The 21,687-nt window shown below is 38.4% G+C and overlaps 1 protein-coding gene and 1 non-coding gene across 10 annotated transcripts in view; one reads left to right on the forward strand and one right to left on the reverse strand.

The window, feature by feature from the left end:
- CRACD (capping protein inhibiting regulator of actin dynamics) overlaps window positions 1-21,687 on the forward strand; it is a 251,949-nt gene that overhangs the window by 64,700 nt on the left and 165,562 nt on the right. The window lies entirely within an intron of this gene.
- LOC128625807 (U6 spliceosomal RNA) lies at window positions 13,444-13,550 on the reverse strand. The gene has a single exon (XR_008389631.1). It is a non-coding gene; the product is annotated as a U6 spliceosomal RNA (small nuclear RNA).

The following is a 21,687-nucleotide window of genomic DNA, read 5'->3' on the forward strand; positions in this document are numbered from 1 at the left end:
GTGGTATCTTCAGTGACTAGCACTGTGCCTGCGGATGAAATGAAATGAACTCGTGATTAAAATTTTTACAAAGAGGGCTTTTTTCTGTGAACTGATCACTGGAGGCGTTTTCCATTCTGGAGATCGCCAAAGCCTTTCTTGTATAAATAGAAGCATCTGTGGCCCTCCAAAATAAATTTAAAAAAAGCCGCTCTTCCTGTTTTAAAAATTTGCCTTTCATGGAGGATCATTGAGTCTAAACATGTTTACTGAGTATAAGGTCAATTTGGTCAATGTATTCAACTATAAGTAATTGAAAACCTAGCAGTGGTTTAAGCCAAATGAGGGCTTTGTCTCACATAATAAAATGCCTGGGGTAGGCAGCCCATGGCTGACCTGGGGGCTCCATGAGATCATCATGGATTTAGGCTTCTGTGCTTTCATTCTTCCTGGGAGGCCTGCTCTCATGCTTGTCCGTAGATACCTGTTGTGCCTTCAGGTGTCGTCTCTGCAATTCAGGCAAGAAGAAGGGAAAGAAGGACAAAGGCAAAAAGTCATGACAGGAGAATCTAGCTCCTTTAAAAGAAACTTTCCTAGAAAATTCTCCCATGACTTCTGCTTGCCTTTCATTGGCCAGAAGTAGGTCCTGGCTGTGCATAGCTGCAAGGGAGCCTAGAGTGATAAATATATAGTTTTTTAGCATCTGTGGGAAGGTGAGGAGTAAGTAGATTGTGAATGACTTTTGGATAATCAAACTATAAAATGAATTTCAGGAAATAGATCTTCCTTTAATGTTTTTTATTTTTATTTTTAAATAGCTCGTCTGGAGTACTGTTTTTCAAACTGTAGAATGAGACTTGGAGGTTCATAAACATCAACCTAATCAGTTGCTGCCATTATTAAAAAGAATGAAATAGAGTAAAATCAGTTAAGAGTATATCTTAATTTAATATGGGAAATATTTTGTGAAACACTTGTTTCATTTATATATTTATATTTATATGTAGTAGATGGGTAGTGGGTCACCATGTAAAATATTTCTGGCTTGTGCATTTTAGCTAAAAACTTTGAAAGTCATTGTTCTGGAGAACCATTGATTTTGTAAGTATTCTTTCAAGCAATTTGGAGGTAAATGACAAACTTATAATAGAGGAGATAAAACATGTGCAGTACATGTTTGTAATACAGGAAGAAAGCTATAGAGAATAATACCAATAAAAAGTGCTATGGAAGTTCAGTGGATCTGGATTTATAGTAATTCTAACGGGTAGAGAGCAGAGGTTTGGAGAGGTCTAAGAAGGGGTGGCATTTGACCGAGACTTGGAGGATCAGAGGGCCCTCCTTTTCCTCTGCCCCTGTAATGACCATTCCCATCTGTGTTAGAGCTAGCTGATTGTGCCCACCTCAGAGCCCTAAGTTAACTCACATTCAAGATGTTTTAGAATTATAAAAACTTTAAGAATATCTTGATTTCCTTCTAGACCTGTTTATTTTGTCTCTTCTAAAAATGACTGCATTTTCTAAATCCCAGAATATCAGAGTGACTTTTGGGCAAATCATCTTTACCAGCATTTCTCAAATAATAACTGGTGTTCTTATCTTACTGGAAAAATAGGGTCATATATGTGCTGCATTATTTTACCGGTAGGATCGTGGCAAAGCTGTATAGAACTGTAAGATCGGTGCTGCCAACAGAGTAAAACAAAATTCTTTTAAAACTCAAAGTGCTCCCAGAGTCATCGAGTTTTAGTGTTTGGAAGATGCTTCAGATACATGTGGTCCAATCTCACGTGGTTCATACCGAGGAAGTGGAGAGTCAAAGAGATTAAAGTAATGAAGTATAAGCCAGGAACCCAGCCTGGGTCAGCGGCTTCCTAGCCCACTGCTGTTTTTTCACTGTCTCCACTTAGTAATAGGAAGTGAGAACCCAGGGGAATGCTATTTCAGGACCTTCTATTCTTGCTGGAAAAGAATGATTTCACACCTTGTAAGGTATTTGATACTAATGTAGTCAGAACTACCAAAGTGAGTTGTTTTCATCCCCACTGCCCTGTTCCTTGGTCAGCATTCCCTGGGTTCTGCAGTCATTAGAATTCTGAGGTTACTGCTGAGGATACAGTGACCCATTTTCAGAATCAAAAGATCAGCCAATCTGTCTCCTTGCCAGTCAGTGTTAGGTGTTTGCCGCTCCTTGTTTTCCTCTGCCTGCATTCTTGAATAATTGCTTTTAATCAACAAGCTTAGTCATCCTCTCTGTGGAGTGTGGAAGATGGTAAGTTGTAACAGTCCTATCCTGTAAGAGATTGTTATAAATTTTCTCCCTGGTTTGCACATGTAGGTATTATCCAGTTCTGTGAATGACACAACTCCTGCTCTTTGTTTCAGGAAGCATAGCACCGATGTTCTGGTTTCATAATAGCACAGGGGACAAGGAATTTTCGAAGAAAAAAATAAATCGAACACATTTTACCTAGAGCCTAGACATGGCAGGGCGGACCCTTTGTGCAGTCATTGTAGGCATTATTGTCTCCATTTCTATGGGGTAGACGTTCTTGTCTTCATTTCACAAGGTCAGAGTAAATAATGGAGCTGTAATTCAATCCCGGATCCCTTTCATTCCACTTAGTACTGCACCGTGGTGATCATATAGGACTTCAAAAAGGGAGCTTTGCTTAATAGATTTCTTAAAAGGACTGGATGTTCACAGGCTTTGCTGTCACAGTTTCAGTTCTCATCAGATGTATCTATCATACCTCTGCCCTATCTCTTTCTAGCTTCCTTATTGTAAGTAAACTTACACAATTTAAAGAAGTACCGTAATATAGCTTCTTTTTTGGCTTTTTCTAGGTGACTAGGTTTTTTAGTTTTAAAATTACTTCTCCAATATTGAAACTGCTAAAAAAACCAAGTCCATCTTTCATATCATTTATTTTTTTAAAGATTTTATTTATTTATCTTTAGAGGGGAAGGGAAGGAGGGAGGGAGAGAATATCAATGTGTGGTTGCCTCTCGTGGGTCCCCCACTGGGAACTGGCCTGCAACCCAGGCATGTGCCCTGACTGGGAATTGAACTGCGATCCTCTGGTTCACAGGCCCACGCTCAATCCACTGAGCTACACCAGCCAGGGCTCACATCATTTATTTTTCAAAGGACAGATTTTTACCATCAATTACAGTGCAATATATGTAATAATGTTATAATATGATACATCAATCATAGGCTGATCATCAACAGAACCAGAAAGAACCACAGGTGTATTTGGCCCACCCTCCTTAATTGGTACAGTCTAAACTATCTCTTCCCCTGTCCCACATGCTCCTGAGTGAATGAATGAATGAATGAATGAGTGGGTGAAGCCGTCCATCCATCCATAACACTTACTGAGAATCTACCACCATGCTCAGTACTGGGTTGGATACTGAGGCTACAGTGATGAATATAAAACCTTTGACTTCACAGTACCTACAAATCTAGGAAGAGACTCGCTATGATGCAATATAATAAGTGTAGTAATGTTGCCATAAACTATGAGAGCTTTGAGGACCAATATGGTGCATTCTGCCTAGACATTTTCATCCTTTGTTGTAATGAATGATTAGGAAATTCAGTGTTTTGTTTTTGCTCATGGATACTTAGAACGTTTAAAGTAGAAACAGATCAGAGGCAGTAGGTTGTTATTTAATATCAACACGGAAGGAATATAAGAATACAGTTACTTCTCAGTCAAGTTCTTTTATGTAGTGATGGTTGTATGTACATAATTAGAGAATGAGCTCAGGCTTTATTTACTATATACTGAATTATTTTTTACTCATAGCAACAAAATGCTCTTTATATAGACCATCTACTGAGAGATGAACATAGATTTTAAAAACAAGTAGAATGATACAGCTAGTATTAAGTTCTTGCCATACAGCCAGGACTGTAGTAAGATTTGTCGTTGTCACCATAGGTGCCAATGTCACCATCATAGTAGCTAACAATGATAGTTTTCTCTGCGCCAGACACTGTGTAAGACTTTACATGCATCACCTCATCTGATCTTTACAAAAACCATTCAGGTAGTTACTGGGATGTCCCCATTGTCTGGATAAGGAAACTGAGGCCCAGAGAGATCATGTTACCCATGATCACCGAGCTGCTTCGTGGCAGAGTCAGGACTGCCAGTCTTCGATCCCAGGCTCTTAACAATTGCTCTGGATAAAAGAAGGATAGAAGAGGGACCTGTCATTTAGGAAAGCTTGTACTTTTTATTACAAGGTAAAATGTTAAGGAATAATATGACACCATATATAATCCTAGCCACTAGACTACCAGGGAGCCACCACATATAATCAGGTTCCACTCCCGCTCTTTTCTCTCCCACACTCCCTCGCCATTCTCCTCCAGCCCCCTGATTCTAATCTCTGCCTCTCAATGGATGACTTCTAAAACTTTATCAGCAAACTCCATCTCTCTTGCAACCTCAAACCTGCTTTTCCAACGTCTGTGGGACATCTGCGCACAGTTGTCCCATAGGCACCTCATACACGGTGTGTCCAAAGATGAACCTAAGACCTGCTCACGGCATCTGCTCACTCTGTTCCAGAACTCGTTAAGGAATTTGCTGTCCCTGCCCTTCCTCAAAGCACAAGCATCCAGATGTTGCCCTTCCTTTCTTCTGCCGTCCCATAGCTGACTCTGCTGTCATCTATGGTTTATGGCTCCCAGTCATTTATCTAAAATATTTTGATTCTAGGATCTGGTGGTGAAGTTAATTTAATAGGTCTCATGATGTTGAGACTAGTCAAAATAATCAGATTGCTTGGATGTGAAGAAAAAGTTTATGCTAAGTCATTTTTCACTGATTACATTTAATTTTGACACGCCTGTCAGAATTGTCTTGATCTCAAAGTAGTTGAGATTTGGAGCTTGCTGCAAGCTCCTTCTTTTTGCTCCTGTAGCACTTTGTATATTTCTTTCTCACTAGTTACATTTTCATAATTATTTGCTTACATTTATCATTCTGTCGAATAGTGAACTCTGGTCCTGTATGTCTTTGAAGCCCAGTCACCCCCAGCAAGCACAGTGCCAGACATGGGGCAAATGTTTAGTTACGTTTGAAGGTTACAGGGACGATTCACATAATTTTAACATAAACAATGAACTCCAACCAGGGTAGGCATGCATAATTTTATTTTCTAAGATGTTACCATGTTGTTCTCTATTAATAAGTAGCGAATCAAATAATTTTAGAAAATCTTAGCCTTATTTACATTAATTCACACAGTAAAAATAGTCAAATGTCAGAATACAATTCTCTACTTAAAAATCTCAAGTGGCTATTCATTACCTACTAATCAAGTGTGTGTTCAGCTCTGATTATAGAGCTCCAGTGTATGATTTCTCACCTGAAGGATCAAAAAACCTGATGTGAAAACGAGACAGACAGTGTGCCAACTAGGAGAATGTCTCTGAATACCTGTGTATGAACCATAACTCAGTACCATTCAGACCAGCAGTCAGCCGTTTGGGTCTTGTTTCGTGCTGCTTTTGTGAAAGACAATTATCTGTTTGATCTGAGTTGTCCTTCCCTTTGAAGAAATGTGTTGACTCATACGTGTGATATCACAAAATAACAGACGTTAGCCTGTCCTTGCATTTCACAGCTAGAACACAGTACCAGTCAACACAACTAGGTCTGATACTTATCTTCAAGGTCTTGGGTTTTTTAATGTGTACGATCAAGTGATTAATTGCAGAACAGGAGAGTATCACAGAAAGTGGTGTATACCTAATGTGTTTAATCTGGGGTGGTCATTTTTAACACCCCCTGCTCTGTACAATGTAATTATGTTTGCTAGTAATAATTTATTTTCAATAAGTCATTATTCTCTATATAATGATCACTGTAATAGCAGTAAGTAGTCATTGTTTTATAAAACACAATGTTCTTTAGGTTAAACAAAGTTATAAACAATAAGCAATTTCAAATTGTAAAATATTTCCTGTATAAAATAAGATTTTCACTTACCAAACAAAATAATACACCTTGAAATTCATACTGTTTCACAGTTTTAAATGCAAATGAAAAACTTAAAGTAGTCATCTAAATGACAGAAATGAAGTAACTACAATTCTACTTCTTCATCTTATAATCACTAGACTTGTCGTCGTCTATTTGAATCTGCTGTTGAAGTGCAGGGCTCTGTGGCGTGACGGGGTTTACAGGGACTGCAAAGCCAGAGATAATAATTCGGAACCATCACAAATTTTTCTGAAAATGAATCTGTGATTCTGAACCCACTTCCACAGATGGATGAATGGGCATTCTCCAAAATAACTTCTCTATGGAATATGTGTTTATGAGAGATACAAAATTTAAAATGCACTTACCTGAAGCTTACATACGTGTTATTAAAACTTGACAGTGACTTGGGTTCTAAACACCATTTTCCACTACGGAGGTGGAAATGCTAAAAGAAATGGCTAAGTTCTAGTCTGGGGCAGGGAGCATAGGAGGTGACCCTGGGGTAGCTTGTTGGGGAAGAAGGCGAGGAAGTACTCAAAGACTAATTGATTAGGTTCAAAATTGATAGGAACTGGTTTGAGGGGGATCCCACTGGCCAAATTTGGGCAATATAAGTATTGAAAAGAATGACAGTAAAAGATTATAAGTATTCACAAATTAAAATCCATGAGTACAAAATAATTAAAAAGAGGGAGTGTAATCAGAGAACAGATAAAAGAGAAAAAATAAAAGTTTTTGACAGTTTAGAATTCAGACTAACGAAAGATTTTGGGGGGAGGAATATTTTATCACTGACACGGTTTTGGATTAGCAATGCATGATGATAAGACAAAGCAGACTGCGTTTAGCCTGCTTACCCAGGCTTTGAAGTAGTTTACAGACCGACATCCCCTCATTGTCTACACCTGGCGCAGACCACGCCCATGGCCCTGCCCTTGAGACACCACTGATCAGTCTTGAGTTATTGTTTTGACTTCTCTTCCATGTGTCCATTTATTGTAACCTGCTCTGATAAACATGCATTATCTGCTTAGCTGGCATCTGATCTCTGTTTTGGATTCAGCAGGCCTCCCGCTGCCTTCTCTTCTGACCTTCATTCCCCATCCCCAGTAACATTACCAGTTTCACCAAACCATCATTGTCAGAGAAGAAGCAAGAGGTTGTACCTCTTAACTCAGCTCTGGCTTTATTACATTTCAAAATCTCAATAGTAGAAATGGTTATTGGTAAATCAACCTGATTTGCATTTTCCAGCCCTGCGGATGCTGGTGTGACCTTAAATCCACAGATGAATATCAGTGATGTATGGCCTGAGGACAAAATGTGTTTCCAAGTAAATTGGTTTTACTAAAGGGCAGCCGGGGTGGCTTCTTATTATTCTGCACCCTGGTGTATTTTTCTGTCAATTAAGATGAAGGAACATACTGTTTCCTCAAACTGTTATAAGCATAAATGTGTCACAGCCAAATGCCATATCCATTAAACTTTAGAAAATCTGGAATGGTATTAAAGTGTTTTATATGGGATTTAATGGCCCAAGAGTAGAAATAGTAGATTTCCTTTTAGTATGATTAACTGATGAATGTTAATAATAATAGCTAACTTCTGTTGAGTGCTTGTTATATGTGAGACACTTCAAATTACTTCATGTGGGTTTGCTGACTTAGGGACTGACTTGTTGTTCCCATTTTATAGATGAGGAAACCGAGGCATAAGACCAAGCAATTTTCTCCATTAACATACAGGTAGTAGGTGGCAGACTTGGAATTCCAATCTGGCTCCAGGGACCATACTGTGAACCACTGCACTCTCCATGGTACTTAAAAGGACCATTGGATGTCACTGAGTTCTAGAAATGCTGGAAGCCAGCAGGCACACAATAAATGATTACTGAAATAAAGCCTATTCTACACAAATATGAAATTTGAAAAGTGACACATCCTGCCTAACAACAATTTGTCCATACTTATAACCAAGAGGGCTTCCTTACTTTAAAAAATTATTTCATGATGCAAACTTCCAAACATATGCAAAAGTAGAGGGGATAGTATAATGAACCCTTGCAACCCACCACCCAGATTAGACGATTAACACATGACCAATATCATTTTCTCTATATCCTCCCACTGCCACCCCCAATGAAATGTTTTAAGGCAAATTCCAGTCATTGTAATATTTTATCTGTAAATTCTTCATTATGCGTTTTATCAAAAAGGACTCTTACAAATGTGACCTCAATTATATTATCACACCTAAAAATTAAAATTAATATCTAATGTCTAATCAGTGTTCAAATTTCCCCATTTCATAAATATATTTTTATAGTTGGTTTGAATCAGGATCCAAATAAAAATGCATTTATTTGGTTGATATGTTTCTTAAGTCTCTTTTAAACCATGAGCATTTTCTCTTTCTTTTCTTTCTCTATTACCATTTGTTGATGAAACATGGTCATTTGTTTGGTAGAATTTTCTGTGTTGTCTCACCCTACCTTTGGGTGAGAAAGAGTTGCTGTTTATTTTTCTAAAGCCAAGGAGAGGATAGTAGAACAATTGTGGACTGTGATATCCCTAAGTGGAACCGCTGGCCACTGGGAAGCCAAGAGGGACAACAGCCAGCGTGACAACCCCAGTGTGCTATTTGGGACCTCTGTCTGTGCAGTGATTCTTTTATCTTTTATGTTCATACTGATAATGAAGCACCATAGTAAGGTACTAGCAGTGCCTAATAAATTCTCAAATACTTATCAAATTATGCTGCATTATATATTAAGTGATATGTTCTGATTCTATGAAAACTGGTAAGTTTACAGACATTTGATAAAATTAATCTCAATTAACCAGGATATCATTTAATTACAATATCCAATACTATGTTTGTTCTTTAAATCTAAATTCAGGGAATGGAAATCTTGGTAGTGAGAATATATTGGATGATTCTTTAAGACCATGTCAATATTACCCTGTGATCTTTACATAGATTGTTGATTCTTGCCTAAATAAGTTATGATATGGGGTTGAAAATGGTGATTTTTTTCCCAATTCGATTATTTCTTCTACATTTATTAGTTGGCATTTCTTTTATAAAGAAAAACTTTTCTTATTTTTTCTCTTTTAGTTCTCTGATTACACTCCCTCTTTTTAATTATTTTGTACTCATGGATTTTAATTTGTGAATATTTATAATCTTTTACTGTCATTCTTTTCAATACTTATATTGCCCAAATTTGGCCAGTGGGATCCCCCTCAAACCAGTTCCTATCAATTTTGAACCTAATCGATTAGTCTTTGAGTACTTCCTCGCCTTCTTCCCCAACAAGCTACCCCAGGGTCACCTCCTATGCTCCCTGCCCCAGACTAGAACTTAGCCATTTCTTTCAGCATTTCCACCTCTGTAGTGGAAAATGGTGTTTAGAACCCAAGATCTGGGTGCTAGCTGTACTGACTGCTTCTTTCTGTGCCCCTTTTGACATGGCCTTAAGTGTCTGGCTGAGGATAGAGGGGAAGGGCCAGATCCTTCATCCCTGCCCAGACAGCCTGGAGATCCATCAGGATTGTCAGTGGTCGGATGAACAGTATTTCTAGTTTTTCTGTTCTCCAAGGATGAACATTTGTAGGCTCTTTTCTCTCGTCATTCACTTAAAGTTTTACCTTGTCTTTTGTTCTCAGAAAATCAGGGAGTTGTAGACTCTCTGGAGTTAAGAACTTTTTACTGAGAAATTGTCTTAGCCAGTAGTTCCCTACCAGTTCTGAGTCTCAGCCCATTTTGAAAATTTGATGAAAGTGGACTCTAGCCCTGGAAAACTGCTCATACACAAATTTTCTTACATGAAGTTTTTTGGGGTTCTTGGATTTCTAAAGCCCCGTCATCTATAAGAAACCCTCCATATGATCTCAGGTAATGTTTCAACCCTGTGTTAGATGTAAGGAAGTTTGGGATCCCTGAAGGTTTAAGTGACTTCCTTAAGGTCACACATTAGCAGAAACAAACTAAAGCTTAGGGTTTTTTGTTTGTTTTTTATTCCCATGAAAAAGAACTGGTCTATTCCCACTTATATTTCCTAATAGTTCTGGAATGTAGAGAGAAAAAGACCTTCACATAAAAAGAATGGCCTTGTAAAGGGAGGAGGAGGAGATTTTTATTTTAAGAACAAAAGTCCATAGAAGCAGGGCACCTAAGTTTTCCAGTGTAAAAAGAATAGAATTCTTTGTTATTGAAATAACTGTTTTCTAGAATTTCTTCCTCTAATATTTAACACGAATAGTGGGTGATGGTTTTCGAGGCAGGGGCATGGAGCTTCAGGAAGAGCATAGATGATGGAACTTTTTTACCCACGAACAGCAGCTTTCTCCCTAGTACAGTACCTGTAACCATGGGGTCTCACCAGATCGATCCCTGTGCATGTGTGGCTGGCTTTATGAAACTGTCATCAGTTATCAAGTGTCTTCTGTTAGTCGTCTGTGAGCTGTCTGCCACTCTTGAGGATGAATATACGGTTCTCTGCAGAAACTGTTATTCAGCACACCATGACCTTCGGTCTGGAAAGCCTCATTAAATCTCCGCCTTGCGCCAGAGAGCCCAAGCCAGCTCCAAGGCGGCACATCTGAAAGCTGATTGTAGGCTTTGTTTGCACAGAGGGCTGCTTCTATTACATTGTCCTTGGATCATAATGAGTGGAAGAGGGAAATGTTACCATTTTCTCTCTAGTGTTTCCTTGTAGTGGAAGAGATAGTACAAAGAAGCACTGCAATTCGAGCAAAATAAGTTGGGAGTCATCACTGTGTCCTATATTATCAGTAGTTTCTGGTGTGTTTGTGTGTGTGTTTGTGTGTAGGGGTGGTGGTGGTGAAGAGGGGGCAGGACGTTAAATAATGCTGGAAAAAAAGCCACTTAAAATGTAGGCAAACCAAACTGGCTAGTCTGAAAGCCTGTAAAATAACAGATGATTTTAACTTAGCACTTTTCAAAGCACTACCTACAGACTTCTGCAAACACAGCAGAGTTTTATAAGGATAAAACAGTTCCTGTTTTCCTCTCCTCCTGTGTAAAGGAATCCTCGGTCACTGCTGACTTTGGAATTCTGGAGTCTGGTGCCTGGTCTTGTAATTAGTTTGTTTGCTGGGGAGATCCCTCATTCCATCGCTGTAAATGCCTTTAAACAAGGGTGACTGGGTCATTTTCTACTGTTTCAAGATACAGCCAAACTGGAAAGCAATTAAGGAAATGTTTCAATTTTTGATTTTTATGAATTAGATGGATAAAAATAATAGTTCAAATAAGAATAAAATATTTCTTGTTTTTGAACCCCCCATAAAATGTTCTCTGCTACATTTATAAAAATTAAAGACCATATTCTGTAATAATTGGATGAATGCTAAAGATACTTTAAAATAAGTATTAAATTTTGCTAGATTGAATAATATTGTTTGAACCAACAAGAAAATGTTTCTGAGGTAAAATTTCTTGAAGTAGTATTGTGGGAATCTGCTAAAAATCTAGCAGGACTACTGGATTTTTTTACCTCCTTATAAACCTTTTTTTTCTTTTAATATTCATCATAAGTTGCTGATTGATCCTGAGAAAAGAAAGACAAAGCATTAAAACTTTATTTGAACTTGCTCTTTTGCTGATGGGTTAAGATATCCAGGTGGAAGAAGAGGTGGAGAAGCAGTGGGGGAGGAGGGAGTACAGGTACATTCGCTTTTACTTTATAGATGTTTTGGGCTTGTTAGAGGAACTCTCCATAAACTGTCTACTCCCTCCTGGGTATGCTGCACTGTGGAGCTGCTGCCACCAGGTGGATGCTGGGGCCTCAGCGAGGGTACACGGTCCAAACTGGAAGGCATCCCCGTCATTCACCAGTTCAGCAAGCCTTCATTGAACTTCCTGTGCCTCAAGCACTGTGCTAGACGCTAGGGATGCACAGAAGAGGGAGTGAGACAGAATCCCTGCCTGTGAGAGACAGACCCAAAACCAGTGAAGTGATAGAATCATGTGTACAGGGTAACAGAAGGACAAAGAAAAAAACATGACCCATCTTTATTTTATGGAAGCTGTCCTTAAGGGAACTTCCGTCTGAGCAGCATCTTGAGGAATGACTTATGAATTAGGTTAAAGTGAGGATAGTCTTGTAGGTAACTGATTCCAAGACTTATGTAAGTTGTGTTTTTCTGTAAAACTGTGACTATAAACTCAAATTTAAAAAAGCTCAAATTTAAAAAAAAACTTCTAAATCTCCAGTTACTAAAAATAATCATAAATACAATACATGTAGGAAAATTATTTAGGGCAAGATTCAAAAGAATATAGATTAATATATTTCATTATCTTCTGATTGATCTCTCATTGTTAACAACCATTTTTATTCTAATCTTGGTTTAAAACCATCTTAAAATTATCCTAAATCTATTAAGATAAAAACTCAGTGGATCCTCCCTTCCCTACTTTTTTTGGTCTATTTTATTTACTGTTTGTCTATCTGTCTGTCTAATCTGTGACTTCTAGGTAGGTTGGAATAAAAAAAATATTGTGCATTCTTGTTAATGTTCTCATCCTCTAACTGGATGGTAGTGCATCATATGCAGTAATCACATGGCTGTTTTCTGTTTCTTTTTTTTTTAATATTAAATTTTATTTAGTTACTTTTCAAGTACATTTTTTTTTATCTATTTCTCCCATCCCACCCCACCCCCCGGCCCGGTCTCCTCCCTCCCTCCTATTCCCCCCCCCCCCCAGTCCTCATCTCTGTGTCTTTCATACTTGTTCCTCAAAATCCCTCCCCCTTTTTCCCCTTAAGTTCCCTTCCCTCTCCCCTCTGGTCGCTGCCCACTTGTTCTCTATTTCAGCGTCTTTGTTTTTATTCTGTTTGCTTGTTTGTTTTATTCTTTAGCTTCCTGTCAAAGGTGAGATCATATGGTATTTGTCCTTCAATGCCTGGCCTATTTCACTCAGCATAATGCTTTCCAGTTCCATCCATGTTGTTGCAAAGGGTAGTAGCTCCTTCTTTCTCTCTGCTGCATAGAATTCCATGGTGTATATGTACCACAATTTTTTGATCCATTCATTTACTGATGGGCACCTAGGTTGCTTCCAACTCTTGGCTATTGTAAATTGTGCTGCTATGAACATTGTGGTGCATAGGTTCTTTGAAATTGATGTTTTAGGATTCTTGGGGTATAATCCTAGCAGTGGAATTGCTGGGTCAAAAGGCAGGTCAATTTTTATTTTTCTGAGAAAATTCCATACTGTTTTCCATAATGGTTGTACCAGTCTGCAATCCCACCAACAGTGAACTAAGGTCCCCTTTTCCCCACACCCTCTCCAACATTTGTTGTTTGTTGCTTTGTCTATGATAGCCATCCTGACTGGTGTAAAGTGGTATCTCATTGTGGTTTTAATTTGCATCTCTCTGATAGCTAACGATATTGAGCATCTCTTCATGTGTCTCTGGATAAAAAATATGGAACGCTTCACGAATTTGCGTGTCATCCTTGCGCAGGGGCCATGCTAATCTTCTCTGTATCATTCCAATTTTAGTATATGTGCTGCGGAAGCGAGCACTGTTTTCTGTTTCTTTGCTTGAGACAAAACTGGATGCCTGCCAGCTGGACGTGCACTCCACCCTGTGAGGCCCCGTTTGCCAGGTTACTTCTTGTTACTAAATCTCACAGGCATTTCTCAGTGCACATCTTTCTTGAAAAGATTTTCACTTCTTTGCCTAAAACCATTGTTTCCCCATTGTTTTTAGGATGAAGTTCAAACTTCTTAATGTGGCCACATCTGACCCCACTCATGCCTGGAGACTTATCTCCACTCATTGTGAAGATCCCAAACAATTGACTTTCTCTCGGTATTTCAAGTGTACCATGATGTTTCTTACCTCCAGTATTTGCTCTTCCCACCGTCTTCCTTTCTCTACCCCTTTGCTGGCCAACTACTCATCCTGTAGGCCTGAGTTTGGACTCAGGTTTTCCTTTGAATCTTTCCTTCAGTCTCCGTTTCAGCACCTCTAGTCTAAAGAGCCATTATTACATGTCAGGACTGCTCTAAAAGCTCCCTACCTGGTGTTCCGCCACTACTCCTGCCCATCTGCATTATCCATTCTGTGTACATTCACAAGAATCATCTCTTAGAAATATAATTCAGATTGTGTCACTTTTATTTTAAACCCATCAGTGGCCTAGTATATAATTCAGCTCAGGTGATCAGGCACCCGACCACTTTGTAGCTGCAAATCCCCATTTACCTTGCTACCATGCTCAGTTACAAGGTGGGCATCCGGGTGATTCAGAATGTGCGTATGTGTGTTTAAGAATGCTGTTAGAGGAAAAGTATAAGCTAAATCATTCTTTCATAAAATGTTCAGACTTCTGAGACCGTCCCTCTTTAAAAAACACTAACTCAAGCATCTCTCTGAAAAGCCCTTGCTGGCACCTCCACATCCCACCGCCCTCTGTGAGGTAAATCTCTTTTCTGTGCTTCTTTCCTTACGACTCATCATTTCTTGGGTAATTATCTTTAAGCTCCTTGAAGAGTCCTAAATGATATAGTAAAGAAACTGGCTGTGAATTCAATTACATTTTTGTGAAGGCTAAAAATTTTTTTATTTATATGTAAAGACTGAAATGATTATGTGCAAATTTGAACAGCTCAATTGTACAAGAAATTGCTTGAAAGTTCCTTCTTTGATGTCTTCAAAGAGTTGGATTCCATTATACATGTTTCGTTCTGTCTTTAGACCTGGAAAAAATACACAATTTTTCAACAAGTGATTTAATCTTCCCTTTCCCATGTTTAGAAATCCCTATGATCCCTCAGACAGTTCCTTCTGGAAAAAACTTTTGAGTTCAATTACATTTTAAAGTATCTATTTAAAAATTAAAACCATAGTAATTATCTATATTTGGAACATTTCAGTATCTTTTTGTGAAACGTAATTTATATGGTGTTCAGACAATGCTTGGTGCTCGTATGAATTTATTGGGATCCTTGGAATAACTTCGTATTTCCCACAAATTGGGAACTATTACCGTAGATACCTAGCTTAGCTATCTAGTGCAGGCTTGTCACCCAGGGCCACCTGGTTTGCCAGTGAAGTCATTGACATCTTCCTCCAGAAAAACAGCAGGAAATAATAATCATCGGATGGTGGTAATTAATGTCCTGTTAGATATGTGTTAACTGTGTGATGTCCCTTTCCTGGCCTTCAGTGGTTGCAGAACTTTCAGGGGGTCTTGGAAAATGGGACCCACTCAGAGGCCCCGCAGGAGAGTCTTAATCAGGTTCGAGTTTGCCGCCCAGATCAGTCAATGGATTATTGCCTGCTCTGAGGGAGATCAGATTCACATGGACTTTTGAATGTATTCTTGTGGCAAATAGATTGTAATTCTTGAAATTTGCCCTCTTTCCTGAACATCCCTATTCATCTCTACCATTTTACCTGCTACATTTTTTTCTTTAAGGTTCACCATGAAGCATCCTTATCCTTCTTCTCTGTTCTGATTGGCCAAATCACACACTTTCACACTTCCTTATATTCCACTTTACTTTGTTCTGTATTGGCTTCAGTATAACTCAGTCATACTGTGGGCTATACTATTTCAGTAGGCATTGAACATAGTGTACACTTCTAAAGGACAGACACATTCTTGTCAAGGTCCCAGCCTAAGACTGAACAATGAGTAGTCACTTTCTGTTTGCATGCTTTTTTAAGTTATTAGGCACTTTCTTGGACTTTATTTTTCCCCTTCTAATCAGTGAGAAATAATAAGTCTAAATTTGAATATTTAAAATAAATATTTGTTCTAGTGCTACTGAACTGTTGAAAGAAAGTCATGGGCCCTGACCGGTGTGGCTCAGTTCATTGGGCATCATCCCACAAAGTGAAACGTTCGATTCCTGATCAGGGCACATGCCTGGGTTGCGGGTTTGGTTCCCAGCAGAGGCACATACGGAGGCAACCAATCGATGTTTCTCACATTGATGTTTCTCTCCCTGCCCTTCTCTCTCCCTTCCCCTCTCCATAAAAATAAATAAATAAAATCTTTAAAAACAAACAAATCAATTAAATAAAAAAGAAAGAAAGTCAAGGGACCTTTGTGAGGCCAAGATGCACCAATTGTCGTTGGCTTTGTATGGCAGAGAGCTTGAATATCTGATCCATTTTGCAATAGCAAAAAGCTTTTGGAGGTCAAGTTGCCCTTGTAGCTTGTACTCTTTTGCTGAGTCACTATTTCAGAACTATTAGATTGGCTGGATTCTATGTCCCAGATTTCCTTATATCTGCAATGTGAAAAACCTATTTTTCATTAGGGAGTTATCATTTAGAAACAAGAGCAATCAGTGATTATGCAAATTGGATCTTGCCCTTTGTATTGAGTATACTAAGTACCATAGCAATTTATAGTTTCAAAAATTCTAAAGGTGGGTAAAGGTGAATAAAATGATATTCATCATTTTACTGTTACCTTCAAAAGTAGTACATATTTGTTGTTGGTAATGTTTTAACTTCAGTTATTCTGAAATTAAATAAGATGGCACTTTGATTTTAGATTCATCTTCCACATCTCACCTTCCTCTATCAATTAATAAACTGATCAGTCAACAAATGTTTATTAGGCATTAAAATAAATGTGTAAGAGAAAGTGTACAATTCCACAAATATTTGCAGAGCATTCAGTCTGTGGCAGGTCCCTTGCTAGTGGAAGAGATAGAGCAGTTCCAAGAAGTGACTCCCTGCCTTATTGAATTCACAGTCTGCCTGAAAACAAACAGTAAACAAGGAATTACCACGGCGGTCCAAATTAAATGTCTTTAAAAGTTAAATTGAATTGATACAAAGATAAGTATGATATAACCAGCCTCTTCTCTTAAAGAGCTTATAATTCAAATGTCAAAAGAGATGTATACAACTAACTAGATTGCCAAGCAGAATAAATATTGTAGAAAGGGTACAAAAATAGTCCTTGGGGGCAAAAGCTAGGAAAGGATGTACCAGGTCCTTGAGAATTATGAGAGACTGCATGACTAAAAAGTCATTCTAGAATGGCAGACATTTTGACAGTCCAGTAAAGGATGTTGGTGGTATTAATTATACCTCTCCTCCACTCCTGTTGATGTTGGGATATCATCAGCTATATTGCTGATCAAGCTGGACTGAGAAATGTGGCTTGGAGCCCAGGTCAAAATGAAGCCTACATCATTTCTCCTTTTTCCTCAAGTTCATGTGTCGACTCTACCGGAGGCACGGTGGTTGGAAAACCACACGCTCCCTTCAAGCGGGGCATGTGCTCTGCTGATGGGCCAGCAGTTCTGTCCATGAGAAGGAGCTGTCCAGAAGCAGGTTTTTCGGGAGCACTGACCTCCCCAACCAGTCTGTTTATGTCTCTTGAGAGGAGGAGATATGAATAATGGTAAGAGTGAAAGTTTCTCCCTCATTACTTCCCTAAGAGAGCAGAACTATGGGCAGAAGTTCTCATAGGCAAAGCTAAAATTTGGGGAGGAGAATTGAAGAAATCACCATACACTAGGTTAAGAAAACAATTTGAATGATAAATTGCATGACTCAACCTGAGAATTCTGCAGAGACCAGAGATCAGGGAGAAGCACGTCAGCAGGTCCCAGAGTAGTCCAGGGAGGCTGGTTGCCTTCGAGGGAGTAGAACTTGAGCGGTATCTGTGACTCAGATGGAAAGAACAGATGCAACCTGGTGGTTCTTTTCTGAGGAGCATATACATCAGTAGAAAAGCTGATTTTTATGTGTGGGCTTTTTTTCCCTTTCTTTTTGGTGCTAAGAACCATGTGGCAACTCAAGCAGTTTTGTTTTTGTTTTTGTTTGTTTTTTAACAACACATTATTTGGCCAAGAAAACAGATTGACTTTGGGAGCTCCAAGCTCCAAAGCAATTCCAGGTAAGGGGGTACCCAGGTGGCATAAAAGGAAGCAAAGGATGTCAGTTACCTTCAGGGCTCCCTGCACTTCAAATTATTGTGGCTCAACTATCGGTTCTATTGTTTCCTGACCCCTTTACCTCCACCTGCTTTTCTGGTAAGGGAAAATAGGTCTCTTATTTTAAATACATGTCGGGGATGATGCCAACACCGTGAAGGCAGACTTCCGGAACTCTTTAGTAGGTGTTGTTGAGTGGGCGGGGAAGGAAGAAATGCGAAATTGTGGGTTAAAGGAACAGGGCACAGTTGAATGCTCAGGGTACTTTTTCACGGTTCTGTTGAGGTAAAATGGGCACATAGCGCCCTGCACATATGTAAAGTGTGTAATTTGATGAGCTTCGACATTTGAGTCACCTGAAATTTCCCTCTCTATGGCTTTAGCAGCATCTCCCAAATTTTGATATGTCATCTTTTCATTTTTATGCCATGCAAAACATATTCTAATTTCCTTGTTGATTTCCTCTTTGCCTCAGGGATTAGTAAGTAGAGTTTTTTTGTTTTTTTACTTTTTAGATATTCCAGACATCTTTCTCCTCTTGGTATCTAATTTCCCTGTGTTCTGTGAAAATACTTTGTATAATTTTAACCCTTTTAAATTTATTTGCCCTTAGTTTTGTGGTCATTTGAGAAGAATTTTAGGTCGATTGTCCTACAAATGCCAATTAGGCTAGTTTGTTGGTAGTGTTGTACAAGTTTTCTATGTTCTTTATTTCTGCTCCTTCTATTAATTATTAAAAGCAGTGTTAAAATCTCTGATTCTTGTCAATTTATTTCTCCTTTCACTTTTATCAGTTTTTACTTCATATATTTTGAAACATTGTTATTATGTACAGAAATATTTTTCATTATGAAATGACCCTTTTTAAAAATCTTCACCCGAGGAGGTATGTTTATTGATTTGAGAGAGAGAGGAAGGGAGACAGATTGAAAGAGAAACACTGACGTCAGAGAAACACTGATCGGTTGCCCCCTGTACTAGCCCCAACTGGGGATCGAACCTACAACCTAGGTATGTGTCCTGACTGGAATCAAATCCACAACATTCTGGCGCACAGTACGAAACTCCAATGAACTGAACCACCTGGTCAGGGCTGAAAGAATCCTCTTTACCTCTGGTAATACATGTTGCTCTGAATTGTACTTTGATACCAACGTAGCTATTCTAGCTTTCTTTTGGTTAGTGTGATAGTGGTATATATTTCCCCCCTCTTTTACTTTTAGCCCATCTTTGTCTTTATATTTGAAACAAGTTGCTTTTCTTTTTTATATAACCTGACAATCTCTCCTGTTTTTAGTTGGAATTAATTTGATTACTGATATGGTTGAATTTAAAGCTACTAACTATTTGGTTTTTGTTTGTTCTTTGTTTGTTTGGTTTGGTTTTTGTTCTTTCCTCTTTTTGTGCAGGAATAGTCTTTTCTATGATTCTAGTTATCTCCTCTCTTGGCTTATTAGTTACATTTTTTAGTGGTTGCTCTGTAATTTGCAGTGTACTTTTTTAACATTAAATTCCATATATAAGATTATACCACTTCACATCTACTGTAAGAATCTTACAATAGTATATAAAACTTCTATTTTCTCCTACCAACTTTTGTATGTTGTTGTCATACATTTTGCTTGACAATGATTTTTGGTTATAAACGCTACAATTTATTATTATTATTACTATTATTATTATTATTCTAAAATTTTAATTATTTTTAAGGACACTTCAAATTTAAGAAAAACAAGTGTTTTGTATTTACACCTATATTTACCATTTTGGGGGCTCTTCACGCTTTTGTAGATACAGATTTCCATGTGGTATCACTTTTCCTCTACATACGGAACTTCCTTTAAAATTTCTTGTAGTGCTGTTCTGCCAGGGCTGAATTTTATTTTACGTTTGGTTTTGAAAGATATATTTATGGGATAGAGAATTCTCAGTTTATAGTGTGTTGGGTTTTTTTCTTTCTTTTAGGCTTTACACATATACCCTAGTTTTCTGGCCTCTATTGAAATCTGTCATTCTTTTTTTTACTATATATATATATATATATATATATATATATATATATATATATATATATCTTTCTGAAATTTTTATTTATTCATTTATTTTTATTGTTGTTCAAATACAGATGTCTCCATTTTCCCACCACCACTCCCCCCCCAACCCACCCACACCTCCCACCCTCCATCCTTACCCTCTTTGGCTTTGTCCATCAGTCCTTTATACATGTTCCTTGACAGCTCTTCCTTTTCTTTCCCCATTATCTCCCTCTCCTCTCCCCTCTGGTTACTGTCAGTTTGTTCTTTATTTCACTGTCTCTGATTATATTTTGCTTGCTTGTTTGTTTTAACTAGGTTCCACTTATAGATGAGATCTTACGGTATTGATCTTTCACTGCCTGGTTTATTTCACTCAGCATAATGCTCTCCAGATCCATCCATGCTGTTGTGAAGGGTAGGAGCGCCTTCTTTCTCTGTGCTGCTGTAGCATTCCATTGTGTGAAATGAACCACAGTTTTTTTCCCTTTTCTTTTAATATTTTATTTTTTCTTTTTATATATATTTTATTGATTATGCCATTACAGTTGTTCTATTTCCCCCCTTCATTTCCCTCCACCCTGCACACCCCCTCCCCCATCCCCCCTTTAGTTTATGACCACCTGTCTCAAGTTCTTTAGATTCTATATTACCAATACTATTCTTGCCCTCCCCCTAACTATTTTCTACCTACCATCTATGCTACTTATTTTCTGTACCTTCCCCCCCTTCTCCTCCTCCCACTCCCCTGTTGCTAACCCTCCATGTGATCTTCATTTCTATGGTTCTGCTCCTGGTATAGCTGTCCTCTTAGTTTGCTTTTTTGTTTTAGGTGTGGTTGTTAATAACTGTGAATTTGCTGTCCTTTCATTGTTCATCTTTTTTATCTTTTTCTTAGATAAGTCCCTTTAACATTTCATATAATAAGGGCTTGGTGATGATGAACTCCTTGAATTTGATCTTATCTGAGAAGCACTTTATCTGTCCTTCCATTCTAAATGAAAGTTTTGCTGGATAGAGCAATCTTGGTTGTAGGTCTTTGGATTTCATGACTTGGAATACTTCTTTCCAGCCCCTTCTTGCCTGTAAGGTCTCTTTTGAGAAATCAGCTGACAGTCTGATGGGAACTCCTTTGTAGGTGACTGTCCCCTTATCTCTTACTGCTTCTAGAATTCTCTCCTTCATTTTAATCTTGGCTAATATAATGATGATGTGCCTTGGTGTATTCCTTCTTGGGTCCAACTTCTTTGGGACTCTCTGAGCTTCCTGGATTTCCTGGAAGTGTATTTCCTTTGCCAGATTGAGGAAGTTCTCCTCTATTATTTGTTCAAATAAGTTTTCCACTCATGGCTGTTCCTCTTCCCCTTCTGGTACCCCTATAATTCAGATGTTGGAATGTTTAAAGATGTCCTGGAGGTTCCTAAGCCTCTCCTCATTTTTTTGAATTCTTGTTTCTTCATATTTTTCTGTTTGGTTGTTTTTTTATTTCTTCTGGTCCACTCCCTTGATGTGAGTCCCAGTTTCCTTTCCATCACTATTGGTTTCCTGTGCATTTCCCTTCATTTCACTTGTTTAGCCTTCATTTGTTCCTCTAAATTGTGACTAAAATCAACCAGTTCTGTGAGCATCCTGATCACCAGTGTTTTGAACTGTGTATCTGAAAGGTTGGCTATTTCTTCGTCACTTAGAGTTATGGGCTCTGGAGCTTTGAGTTCTTC

The sequence above is a fragment of the Artibeus jamaicensis genome, unplaced genomic scaffold (assembly GCF_021234435.1).
Source record: "Artibeus jamaicensis isolate MK-2021 breed Jamaican fruit bat unplaced genomic scaffold, CSHL_Jam_final contig_889, whole genome shotgun sequence".
Lineage (NCBI taxonomy): Eukaryota > Metazoa > Chordata > Mammalia > Chiroptera > Phyllostomidae > Artibeus > Artibeus jamaicensis.